Below are 14,151 nucleotides of genomic sequence, written 5' to 3'. Positions count from 1 at the left end.
CGAATTGGGAAATTTTTCATCCCGGTGGACTTTGTCATTGGTTACATGGAAGAAGACTCCAACATTCCAATCATTCTAGGAAGACCTTTCTTACACACCGCGGGTGCGGTGATTGATGTGAAGCATGGAGAGCTCACTCTAGAAGTGAGAGATGAGAGCATAACTTTCAATCTTGACAAGACCATGAGAGCTCCCCGTTTGCATGAACCATGTTTTATGATTGATCATTATAGCCGGAAGGATGATAGGAAGAAGTCGGAACTCCAATGGAAGAAGAAAATTGAAGATGCTCCATTCAAAGAGCAAGTGAATTGCAACAAAGAGAACTTGAAAAGCTCACCAAAGTCAAGTAATGAAGAGGATGGCCTCATTGGCCAAGACAAGAAAGTGGGAGAGTTGTCTCTATCAACTCAAGAGATCTTTAGTGATCAAGTAGATGAAGTTTGTGGTCTTTGGGACGATGAGTTTGAAGGGATTTTCAATCCCTACATTGGTAATGCTATCGATCAAGACCGACAACAAGGGCAAAGATCTATTGAAGATCTTTATCATGATAATGAACAAGCTTTTGATTACTTCTTCAAGGTGTTGAGCGACATCAACAACACCTTGGACATGCCCCCATGACATCTCACTAAGGATGAGAGTTTGGTGGAGTCCTCCCTAAACCACCATTTGTAAATATTTCTAACTCCCTAACTCGCATTTTAATTCTTACATTGCATTTTTGTCATTTTTGGGTTTTTATGCCTTGATCAAGATAATTATCATTTTTGAGAGAAGTGAGGAAGGGACTAATGATTTCAATTGATGTGTAGTGCTTTAGCTTAGTGTGGGGATAGCAATTGCCTAGGCTATTCATGCCTTAGTAGTGCCCCCACAATGAAGAACATGGGATTTTGAAGAATGAAAAATGACACGGGATATGCAAGTACACGGATGGAACTGAATCCGGGTAAATGGGGTAGAATCCGAGCGTTTTCTAGAGAACCCGCCCGTCTTCAGGCAACCCGGGAGTCTTGGTCAAAATCCGCCCGTCCTTCTGAGCTGAATTTTTGAAATTTTGGGACTGTTAACAAATCCGAGCGTCCTGCAAGAGAAGACGCCCGTCTCCAGAAAGACGCCCATCCTGGAAGAAAAGACGCCCGTCTTTTTGGCTGAGAAAAACAAGAAAATCCACTGGAAAGGAATCCGCCCGTCTTCAGTGAAAGACGCCCGTCCCACAGTTGAACAATCTGAGCGTCTTTGCTGAAAGACACCCGTCTTTAGGCGAGAATTCCTGAAGCCAAAACAGACAGAATTCGGCCGTCCCGAAGGAAAGCCGCCCGTCTTCCCTCTGCAATTCAAAATTTTTCGGGTCTTTTATAAACCCCCTACCACATTCATTTCTTCATTTTTTCATTCAAAACACTACCCATAAACCCCAAAACTCAAAACCCTCATCTTCTCCATCACCAAAACAAGATTTCCTCAACCACATTCATCAAAATCAAATCAAAACTTCCTTCTAACAACAATTAATCACTCCTCTTTCAACAAAAATCAAACCAAGCACCAAAATCTTCAACCTTTGAGTCGATTTTTGAATTTATAAAGGCAAAGCCTTTCATCTTAAAATCGATTTGGGTACACTTGGAAATTGAAGATTTTCACTCTTTTCTTGGTTCAATCATCAATGGCAAGGACAAAAGGAGCAACAAAGGCACCTAAAGCAAAGGCACTCTCAACAAGACAAAAGAGTCTTCAAGCAAAGAAAGCCTCATTGGCTATGGTGGTAGCTAGTTGAAACTTGGAAGTACAACAACAACAACCTCCCTTGGAAGAAACAACATCAACTACTCCGGAAATTGCTCAACTTTTGAACTATCCGGAGGTAATTTTCATCTCTAACTCCCATAGGGAAACTTTTGCCAAGTATGCTAGAAAATCCTTTCTATCCACCAAGTTTATTTGTGAAGATGCCTTGAATAAGTTGGGTGTCCTTGAGCAAACTAAAGCCTTCTTTGAAGCCATGGGGTTGGGCAAATTGTTTGCTACGCTTACCTTAGAATTTTTGAGTTCTTTGAAAGTTACAAAGGTAGAGACTATGGAAAACATCGAGTTCCGCCTAGCTAATGTGAGTAGGCGCATCACCTTTGAGGAATTGGGTAAAGCATTGGGTCTTAGTGATTCACATAGTTATTTCAAGAATCCCGGAAAGTATGACCCCGCTCCTCTTTGGGAGGCGATTTCCGGAAGGAAATTTGAGAACTATCATGCTAGTCGCGCTCTATTAATCCACCATCCGGGCATTAGAGTATGGCATAAGGTCATTGGGAATACCATCATTGCAAGAAAAGACACCAACCACTTTACCAAGCTCGATTGTGTTCTTCTTGAGTCGGCCTTAAATATTGGAAGGGAATTCACCAAGCCTTTCAATTCTCTAAGGCTTTTGGTGGATAGATGGCTAAATGTTGATTGTGGGAAGCAAGGTACCACCGTTATTGTGAATGGAGGTCTAGTCACTCTTTTAGCTAAGTACTTTGATCCGAACTTCAACAAGGATAGCAAGTATGTGGCAAAAAAGGGGGTCATCTCATTGATTTGGATGCTATGATTAACAAATACAAGTGGGTCTCTCATAACCCTCTTGACACCAAGTATGGGTGGCTCACCAATGAGGCTAGATCTTTTACTTTGCCTTCGAAGATTTGTCGTTTAAGTGTCCATCGGACGAACTACCTCCTTCCCCTCTCAAAAGAAGCCGAATACATCATCTGACAACAAAGGGATGAAATTGAAATGCCCTCCTCTTCCATTGTCACACCACCCTATCCTTTCAAGTACCAAGAGTTCAAACCCGAAGGTGTTGAAGCAAGCAAAGATTATATGACTCTACTCATGCAAGAGATGCACAAGCAAGCTTTTAAGGATCGGGAAGATGCTTATTTAGCCCAATATCCACCCCTCCTTCATTTAGCTAGGCAAGGATTACTTGATCCTTCATGTCCTTTGCCTAGTTGGGCGGATAGGGAAGTCTTCTTTGCGAGTGCATCTAGGGGTGAGATTCCGGGTGACGATGAGGTTGTCGGTGATGCGGTTGTTGATAGCATTGATGAAGAGGCTAGTGAAGAAGAAGAAGAGGATGATGAACAAAGTGAACAAGAAAGTGAAGAGGGAAGTGGTGATGAGTCCACTTCTATTGAGGAAGATGATGATAATGATGATATGATGGAAGACTAGCAAGCTTTGGAGGCTCCTACCCTCTTGAGGTTTGTCTAATTCTTTCTTTGTTTTATTTATTTGTCTTGATCATGGTTGGAGTAGTCCTAGCAACATAGAGGACTAACACCTCGGCCCCATTGAGGTGTTCTTATTTTATTGTTCCCACTTTTGAAAATCCAAAATGACAAATTTAGTTTCATGCATTGCATCTTGTGTGCATGAACTACACCCAACCTTAGGACATTAGAAATAATGTCTAACTCGGTTTGGGGAAGTACATGCATACGCAACGGGAGGTAATCTAAATTACGTTCTCCGTCATAAACAAAAACCCATGCATCATGTAGTGTAGATTAGTGTAGCTTGCATTTAGTGTAGAATTCATGCATCATGCTTGCATGATTTCCCATCATTTTGGCCATTGAGGACAATGCCCATATTAGTGTGGGGATGGGGAATTCTAACTTAACTTTTATTCAAAAATCCAAAAAAAATTAAAAAAATTCAAAAACCATAAAATTTTGAAAAATTGAAAAACCAAAAACAAGTTCATTTCCTTTGTAGTGTAGTCATGTATATATTGTGTTTGTTTCATCCTTGTTCACATTGATCAACTACACCACATCCGAGATATGAGGATATTGAAGACCGCATGGTATGATCTTTCCAATCTCCTTTTTCCTCTTTATGTTAATGACTATGTGGCTTTATTTTGATTGATGCGGTACAACAATGTGAACTTAGGACTTGCATTTAGTTTATATGTCATATTAGTTGGTAGAATCATATGCATTAGGATGTATATATGTTAGTTGCATCATGGCATGTAGTTGCATGTTAGAAAATTTTGTGAAACCGTCTACTTGGGAAACTTGACAAGTGTATATAGGCCCTAGTAAATGTTTTATCTTCTTAAGACTTTGCTTGTTAGAATAATACTTGTAAAACACCCTAGGATGTGTCATGCTAGTATCCTTTGACCCATGGATTAAGGCCTAGTCAAGAGTACCTTGTGGTGTGATAACTCCTTGGCTACCGTTTATTCCAAGGTGACCCTTGAAACCATGCACTCATCCATCCATCATCCATGTTCTACCGCATTTTTGTCACAAAAGGGAATGGGCACAAAAAGAAATCAATTTGAGTTTAATGAAATGAAAAGTGAAAGAAAGTTTGCAAAAAAATGCATCAAATGAAAAGAGGAGCAAAAATAGAACTCCTAAAGCTTCAAATATGAGCCACCCTCACTACATATGGGGTGACTTTGAAAATGTTCAAAAGAAATGCAAAGAAAAGTTGAAAGTTGTCAAGTGTTGAAATGCCAAAAATCAAAAGAAATGGCAAGAAAGTGTTCTCAAATGTTATATGCCACAAGAAATTGGGGGGAAAAACAAAAACAAAAGCAAACTCCTAAAGTGAAACTCAAATATCTATTGATCCCTTTATCCATCGTATCCACTTTTGTGCATGGTAGAGAGGGGACGACCCTTCTTCTTGTCTAGGCAAGAGGGGGAATTCCGCGATCCTCCAGTGTTTCTAACACCATAGGGAGTCTACTCTTGACAAAAGCATTTAACGATTGAGGACAAAGGTACCCTAGCTTGACACAACTTGGAGGTGATTTATTGGTATCCTTCTAGGCTTAGTAGTTTGAAGAAACCACCTCTATGAAGGAGTGTGTACCCTTGAATTGCTTCCCTTGTAGATAATTTCCGCCACTTAGATGAGGAAAGTGGCTATTCTTTTGTAGATGCATCCATTATTTGATTTTGTGTGCTTAATGTTTGGATGTGTCGCCATTTTGGCAAGACCCACCTTGCCTTGCAAGAAGGCATCCTACCTCATGGTTGTCTTGTTGTGAGTTGAAGGGGCGGAGTGAGACCCGCTAATTGTCTCATATCGGCTATGTTATTAGGTTAGTTTAAATACTGGTCCTAGTCTTTGTCACCTCTTTACTCGGGACGAGCAAAGGTTCGGTTTGGGGATATTTGATGTGACCATAATTAGAGCATATTTAGTCCCCGAATTAGCCTTGTTCCCATGCTTTTTAGTGCATATTTGGGTCATTTATTGTCTTTAGTTCTTTGTTTTGCATATTCTTTGAGGTTTTGATCCCTTGGTAGGAAAGAAGTGCAAACCTTGAATTTTCATGGCAAAACGAGACTAAATTGATTGAATTCAATGACCAAGCATCAAGGAGAGACAAGATTAGAAGGCCTTTGTACATACTATAGTAGATGGGCAATGATGAGAAAAGATCCTTGCATCTCCGAGGAAATCCCCAAGGATCTTATGAAGAAAAAGGAAGAAAAGAAGAAGAAACGAAACTGCCCAGCAATCCGTGCGGATTGTCCTGAAGACGCCCGTCTCCACAACCACAATCCGTGCGTCTTCTCCCCAAGACGCCCGGGCAGCAGCTCCAGAAGACGCCCGTCTTCTCCCCAAGACGCCCGGGCAGAGACCACCGAATCCGCCCGTCCCGTGCTAAAGACGCCCGGATTCCCAGGCAGACCCATTTCGTCTTCTTCAAGCTTCAAAGAAAGATGCACATCTTTTTCTATAGACCGGAGTCTCCCTAGAGACCGGAGTCTTTCTAAAAAGACCGGCGTTTCCTTAAGTAGGGACTTAATCGTCATTTAAGCCCTTAGTTAACCCTAATTCACACACCTAATCCCCACTATAAATACCCCATTAGTCTAATTAGAAGAGCATGTTCGTCTTAGCAATCTTTAGTGTAGTTAATATCAATCAAATCTCTCTTTAATCTTGTAATCAACAATTAATCAAGTTTTAATACAAGTTTTATTTCCTTAATCTCTCTCTTGTTCATCCTTTATTTTTGGTAATTGAAGATTATTTGGGTTATTATTGGGAGATTTACAACCTTCCAATCAAGCATCAAGTACTTCTTTTATTCTTTGCTTTATTATTTGAATCATTAGTAGGTATAATTCTCTTAATCCCTTTTTAATTATTGTTAATCACTTTCATTTATTCATCATGTTTCACTTTGTTGGTATGATTGACAACCTTGCTAACATGTTCAACATGATAATGAGTGAGTAGTTTCCTTAGCTAGGGTTAATGGGTAATTAGGGGAAACCAACATGGGGAATGATTCATGCTTAAATTAATATGCTTTCATAGTTTATTTGCTTGCTTGTTGTGATCTCAACTCATGCACATGTTATGTTTGATGAAATGTGAGCCTATGAATCCTTGCATTTTTTACCTATCACCTATCTTTTCAATGAGACTTGTAAGACATAAACCAACTCGAGTCTCATTAGACCATGCATGTTGTTGAGTAGGGAAGATTAAGTCGACTTGTAGGTGTTGTACAATCTAATTGATTCGGCTCCGGGACCCAAACTTTCCTAGGATCGTAAGATATAAACCAACTCAATCCATCACAACAATAATTGCTTGCTTATAGTTTGAGAACATGTTTGTATGATCAATTCCCATGAATCCCCTATGACCCCATGACACCCTAGTGCCTTTTATCAATTGTTTACAACCCTTTTAATTCATCTTGCTTGTTTACTTTCATTGCTATTTAGTTTAGTGACCTTCTACATCAACCCCAATTGTGACACCCCTAAGACACCGCTAGTTGCAATAGAAATCTCATCTCAATTCCCGTCCCTTGGGATCCGACCTTTACTTGCCTCTTTACTAATTGTATAGTTGTTTGTGAAGCTATAAATTGTGTTTTGGTCTAGGTGCTCCTAACGACAAGTTACCGAAAAGACATAGTCCGACCACAAACATGTGGCCCAATCATCACCGGGTGGTTTGCGGGAGGTGCAGAAATGAGGTATCTACACATTCTTTCCTTTCCTTTTTCCACTATCCCTCACAACCACATATAACTCATGTCCTTCCTATCCAACACGTATCCCTCACAAGCCGGCATTCTCCCTATCATAGCATTTGGTAACTTACGTATCAAGACCGTCACATATATAAAAGAACGCTTTAAGACCCAAAACATACATGTGTACATACCCTAAGACTCAAAACAATGTAAGAACATATCCATTGACTTAATATGACCGTCCATTGAGGTACTCGGTCGAGTACATAACATACTAGGCCGAGTACAGGATACTCGGTCGAGTAATGAGACTACTTGGCCGAGTTCACGACTTCAGAAGCTGAACAGAATTATCACAGAAAGATTACTCGGCCGAATATGGCATACTCGGTCGAGTATGAAAGATACTCGGCAGAGTACGGCCTACTCGGCCGAGTAGGGCCCACTCGGTCGAGTATCGGCACAGTTCTCAACACCGTCCAGTTTTCGTAAAATAGTCATAACTTACTCGTTACTTGGTCATTTTGGGCGTGTGACCTATCGTTAGAATCGTAAGAGGACAAACTATCACCTCCAATTAGAATCACAGCAATATTATTTGTAGAACTCGACTTATGACATTTTTAAGACAACCCTTCCAAAATCGGTCTTTATAGAAAACAATAACGACCCAGTACTTCAAGAAACCAGTACATAGATGGACCTTTATCATACCCACATGCAAATTAAACACAACATTCATGTATATAGACGGATGACCTTAATCACATGCTACTACCAACAAACCAAACATCAACATCATCATGATCATATACACATGTACAACTACCCTTTTGAAAGCCACATAATAAACACTTAACATGCCAACATATTTCATGCTTAAAGTTTAACATGAACAAATTTTCGATACATCTTTCAACTACTATCACGTTCCACTTCCTTCGTCATTTCATTCAACCATGCACAACACTCATGCCACATGTACTACACACACATGACTCGACACACAACAGTCCCCCTCATGTGACCGGCTTGAGATCGTAAGGGTCTTAATGCGACTTCGGGACGTCTCCCAAGTCTTTGCGGTAGCACCAAACAACTCTCCCCGGGTTCATTTTATTTAGACCCCCTAAGTTCATTGGGTTCATTAGTTTTAGGTGCCGGAATCATCGGCTCTGATACCACTTTGTAACACTCCCTCATACCAAGGTACCTTACCAAGGACTACCCTAGCATGAAAGGATGTTACCGTCTCGGTTTTCCGAGGTTAGTATATCAAAGTTACCAATTCCAAACATTATTTATTCAAGTATAAAGAATAAAGTTTACATGTTCTCCAAAACCGAAAGCCAAATTACAACGGTGAAAGTCTAACAACTATAAATGAAAACTAAGTCTCTTGTCGGCGGAAGCTAGACTCGAGTGATGACTCCCCATGACTGCCCCATAGCTAAAGAACTCCATCACCTGTCACAATCTGCTCACCATCCCCGAATGGATCACCACAGATTTTATAAACAACAACGGGGTCAGTTCTGCATAATTTAAATAAGACAAGTGCATAAAGTAACCAGCTGATCATCCTCCATCCCCGGTCTCCCGATCTCACATAGTAACCGACTACTGATGTGACCATAATTAGCGCATATTTAGCCCCCGAATTAGCCTTGTTCCCATGCTTTTTAGTGCATATTTGGGTCATTTATTATCTTTAGTTCTTTGTTTTGCATATTCTTTGAGATTTTGATCCCTTGGTAGGAAAGGAGTACGAATCTTGCATTTTCATGGCAAAACGAGACTAAATTGATCGAATCCAATGACCAAGCATCAAGGAGAGACAAGATTAGAAGGCCTTTGTACATATTATAGTAGATGAGCAATGTTGAGAAAGGATCCTTGAGTCCCCAAGGAAATCCCCAAGGAATTTATCAAGAAAAGGGAAGAAAAGAAGAAGAAATCCTGCTGAGGCACAATCCGTGCGGATTGTCCCCAATCCGGTCGTCCTCCACCTGCACAATCCGTGCGGTTTTCCACCAAGATGCTCGGATTCCACTTCCACAATCCGCCCGGATTCTCTTGAATCCGCTCGGATTCCACCGCCAGAATCCGCCCGTCCCGACTCCTATCCACTCGGATTCCTCTACAGCGCAATTTCGTCTTCCCCAAGCTACAAAGAAAGAACCCTTCCTTCGAAAAATACCGGCTCCTCCCTGCTCAATCTCAAAAGTGTAATTACTAGTTTAGCCCTTAGTTAACCCTAATGCATCCTCCCTAATTTCCACTATAAATACCTCATTAGTCTAATTAGGAGAGCATGTTCTTCTTATCAATTCTTAGAGTAGTTAATATCAATCAAATCTCTCTTTAATTTTGTAATCAACAATTAATCAAGTTCTAATACAAGTTTTATTTCCTTAATCTCTCTTTTGTTCATCCTTTATTTTGGGTAATTGAAGATTATTTGGGTTATTATTGGGAGATTGCCAACCTCTCAATCAAGCATCAAGTACTTCTTTTATCTTTGCTTTATTATTGGAATCATTAGTAGGTATAATTCTCTTAATCCCTTTTAATTATTGTTAATTACTTTCATTTGTTCATCATGTTTCATTTTGTTGGTATGATTGACAACCTTGCTAGCATGATCAACATGATAATGAGTGAGTAGTCTCTTAGCTAGGGTTAATGGGTGATTAGGGGAAACCAACATGGGGAATGATTCATGCTTAAATTAATATGCTTTCATGGTTTATTTGCTTGCTTGTTTTGATCTCAACTCATGCAAATGTTATGTTTGATGAAATGTGAGCCTATGAATCCTTGCATTTACCACCATCACTTACCTTTTCAATGAGACTTGTAAGACATAAACCAACTCGAGTCTCATTAGACCATGCATGTTGTTGAGTAGGGAAGACTAAGTCGACTTGTAGGTGTTGTACAATCTAATCGATTCGGCTCCGGGACCCAAACTTTCCTAGGATTGTAAGATATAACCCAACTCAATCCATCACAACAATAATTGCTTGCTTATGATTTGAGAACATGTTTGTATGATCAATTCCCATGATTCCCCTATGATCCCATGACACCCTAGTGCTTTTTAATCAATTGTTTACACCCCTTTTATTTCATATTACTTGTTTATTTTCATTGCTATTTTAGTTAGTGACCTTCTACATCAACCCAATTTGTGACACCCCTAAGACACCGCTAGTTCCAATTGAAATCTCATCTCAATTCCCGTCCCTTGGGATCCGACCTTTACTTGCCTCTTTACTAATTGTAGAGTTGTTTGTGAAGCTATAAATTGTGTTTTGATTCGGACGTAACCCAACGACCACACCTTTAATTGTGAACACGAACGGAACCGATCAAAAATGGCGCCGTTGCCGGGGACGGTGTTAGCTTGATTTAGATTTCTTTAATTGTTATTAGTTGTGTCTTTCTTTGCCTTGGGGAAGTAAAACTCCTCAAGGTTTGTTCTAATTGTTTTCGAGTTGTTTGATATTTTGCATGTCTAGAAGGTCACAAGGTGATTTGTTGCCTTTTGACCGTGAAATTGAAAGAACTTTGACAACCAATAGGAGATTTGCTAGGAGGAATTTGAGAGGTATTAGTGAGGTTGTTCAACCAACTATTGAGTTCATCAACCCTTTTGCAAGAGAAGGTGAGGAGAACCCAACACAAAATACCCCCACAAAATCAACCTACAATGCCTAAATTCTCGTCACATTCCGTACCCACCGAGGCGAACCTACCCAATGGTACTCCTACACCACAACATCTAACCGGAAATTTTATTGCCAAATCCGCTTTTATCCAATTAGTCGAAAGGAGCCAATTTGGGGGGATGCCTAGTGAAGACCCTCATTCTCATATGGAAGCCTTTTGTGACTATTGTGATGCGATCTCTCAAACCGGTGTAACTCAAGACCAAATTCGATGGGTCTTATTTCCTTTTTCTCTAATTGGCACCGCGAAACAATGGTTGAAGGGCCTTGATAAGGCCACTTTCGGAATTGATTCTTGGAAGAAGTTGGCTCTAGCTTTCTACAAAAAATTCTACCCACCGGAAAAGACTAACATGCTAAGAGCTCAAATTACGGGTTTTAAGCAAAGGGATGAAGAATCTTTGTATGAAGCTTGGGAGCAATTCAAAGGAATTTATCGCTCATGTCCTCACCATGGACTTAGCGAATGGTTCTTGGTACAACAATTTTGGAACGGTCTTTATAAAGATTCAAGGAACATTCTCAACATGGGTGCTCAACTTAGTGCTCAACTTAGTGCTCAACTTAGTGCTCAACTTAGTGGACTCCATTACTCAATTGGGTGCTCAACTTAGTGCTCACATTGATACCATCAATTTGAAGTTTGAAAAAGCTATGGCTAGACTTGAAGAAGCCTCAAAATCACCAAAGCATCATGTTAATGCCATGACGGCATCTTCATCAATCCCAAGTGGGATATGTGAGAATTGTGGAACTTTGGGACATGACCAAAGTGAATGTAGGGGAACAAATGAACAAGTGAATGCTTTCCAAGCATACAAGAGTGGTACCCCTTATTCCAACTATTACAATGAGAACACCAAGTTCCACCCAAATCTCTCATACAAAAGCCAAAATGTTCAAAACCCTCAAACAACATACACCCCACCTCCCATGAGAAACCAAAATCAAAGACCCTTTTACAATCAAAACCAAGGTTACCAAAATCAAAATCCATACAATCACCAAAATGACCAAGGTTTTGATGTCCAAAAAGCGGTCCTCCAAATGCAAAAGAATCAACAAGAATTTTTCACTCAAATGCAAAAAGATAGTCAAGCAAAGGAAACCACCATCAACAACATCCTAGCTCACACCAAGATGTTGGAAACACAATTGACTCAACTAGCATCTTCAAGCTCACAAAGACAAAAGGGGCAATTACCACCTCAAAGTAATCCCCCAAGACATGAAACGGTTAGTGCCATTCACTTGAGAAGTGGTACAAGGCATGAAGCACCAAAGAAGCAAGTTGAGGATGAAGTTGTGGAAGTTAGTGATAAAGAAGAAATTGTGCAAAACTCCAAAGATGGAGAATCATCAAAAGAAGAAAGTTCAAAGAAAAATGAAGATAAGGTCAAAGAGCCCATTGTGATTAGACTTACTTTTCCAAGTCGTCAAGCCAAGCCCAAATTTGATGATCAACTTGGAAAGTTCATGGAAATTGTGAAGAATTTGGAAGTCTCGATTCCTTTCACGGAATTAATCAATCACGTGCCGGCCTATGCGAAATACATGAAAGATATCCTCACCAAGAAGAAGTCGATCCGGAAACTTGAGACTATCGCCTTCACTAAGGTGAGTAGTGCAATACTTCAAGGAAGTTCACCTCCAAAACTAAAGGATCCGGGAAGCTTCTCAATACCGTGTACCATTGGCGACACCACAATCAACAAAGCCTTATGTGATCTAGGGGCTAGTGTGAGTGTTATGCCGTACTCGGTGAGTAAAAGGTTCGGGATGGGAGAGCTTAAATGCACCAATATCACACTCCAAATGGCCGATAGATCTACAAAGACACCATTAGGGATATGGAAAGATGTCCCCGTGCGAATTGGGAAGTTTTTCATCCCGGTGGACTTTGTCATTGTTGATATGGAGGAAGATTCCATTCCAATCATTCTAGGAAGACCTTTCCTACACACCGCGGGTGCAGTGATTGATGTGAAACATGGTGAGCTCACTCTAGAAGTGGGAGATGAAAGCATAACCTTTAATCTTGACAAAACTATGAGAGCTCCTCGTTTACATGAACCGTGTTTCATGATTGATCATTATAGCCGAAAGGATGAGAGGAAGAAGTCGGAACTCCAATGGAAAAAGAAAATTGAAGATGCTCCATTCAAAGAGCAAGTGAATTGTGACAAGAAGAGCTTGCAAAGCTCATCAAAATCAAGCAAAGAAGAAGAAGATGGACTCATTGGCCAAGAGAAGAAATTGGGAGATTTGTCTCCATCAAATCAAGAGATTTTCAATGATCAACTTAATGAAGTTTGTGGTCTTTGGGACGACGAATTTGAAGGGATTTTTAATCCCTACATTGGTAATGCCATCGATCAAGACCGACAACAAGGACCAAGGTCTATTGAAGACCTCTACCATGATAATGAACAAGCTTTTGATTACTTTTTCAAGGTGTTGAGCAACATCAACAACACCTTGGACATGCCCCCTTGACATCTCATCAAGAATGAGAGTTTGGTGGAGTCCTCCCTAAACCACCATTTGTAAATATTTCTAACTCCCTAACTCGCATTTCAATTCTTATATTGCATTTTTGTCATCTTTGGATTATTTACTTTGATCAAGTTAATTGTCATATTTGAGAGAAGTGAGGGAGGGACTAATAATTTCAATTGATGTGTAGTGCTTTAGCTTAGTGTGGGGATGGCAATTGCCTAGGCTATCCATGCCTTAGTAGTGCCCCCACAATGAAGAACAAGAGATATGAAGAAGAATGGAAGAATGACAAGGGATATGCAATGTACACGGATGGAACTGAATCCGGGTACAAAGGAGCTGAATCCGAGCGGATTCAGGAGAATCCGCCCGTCCATGGACAATCCGAGGGTATTGGGTAGAAGACGCACGTCCCTATGAGCTGAAATTTTGAAAGATTTTTGACTGTAGGAGAATCCGAGCGTCTTAGAAGCAATCCGCCCGTCTCTGAGAATCCGTCCGTATTGGGTAAAAGACGCCCGTCTTCTCTGCTGAGGAAAACAAGAAGAAAAATTCCTGGACTGAAATCCGTCCGTCTTCAAGAGAATCCGCCCGTCCCGTATAAATGAATCTGAGCGTCTTCTCTTGAATCCGCCCGTCTTTAGGCGAGATTTATCAAACCCAGAAAGTGCATAATCCGCCCGTATTAGGCAGAATCCGCTCGGATTGCCCCTGCAGTTCGAATTTTTCGGTCTTTATAAAATCCCTCCCACCTTCATTCATTCATTCATTCATTCACAACACTACTTCAAAACATCAAAACCCTCATCCTCTCCATCACAAAAACAAATTCCTCAACTACATTCACAAAAATCAAATCAAATCATCCTTTTAACAACAAATCAATCACTC

The 14,151-nt window shown here is 40.4% G+C and overlaps 1 non-coding gene across 1 annotated transcript; it reads right to left on the bottom strand.

The window, feature by feature from the left end:
* Positions 1 to 11,114: 11,114 nt before the first annotated feature.
* Positions 11,115 to 11,221, bottom strand: LOC141616660 (small nucleolar RNA R71). Its single transcript, XR_012530993.1, has one exon. It is a non-coding gene; the product is annotated as a small nucleolar RNA R71 (small nucleolar RNA).
* Between the last annotated feature and the right edge of the window lie 2,930 nt (positions 11,222 to 14,151).

The sequence above is a fragment of the Silene latifolia genome, chromosome 11, assembly GCF_048544455.1.
Source record: "Silene latifolia isolate original U9 population chromosome 11, ASM4854445v1, whole genome shotgun sequence".
NCBI classification, from domain to species: domain Eukaryota; kingdom Viridiplantae; phylum Streptophyta; class Magnoliopsida; order Caryophyllales; family Caryophyllaceae; genus Silene; species Silene latifolia.
The sequence above is the reverse complement of the archived record's forward strand: the minus strand, read 5'-3'. Positions and strand labels throughout refer to the sequence as shown.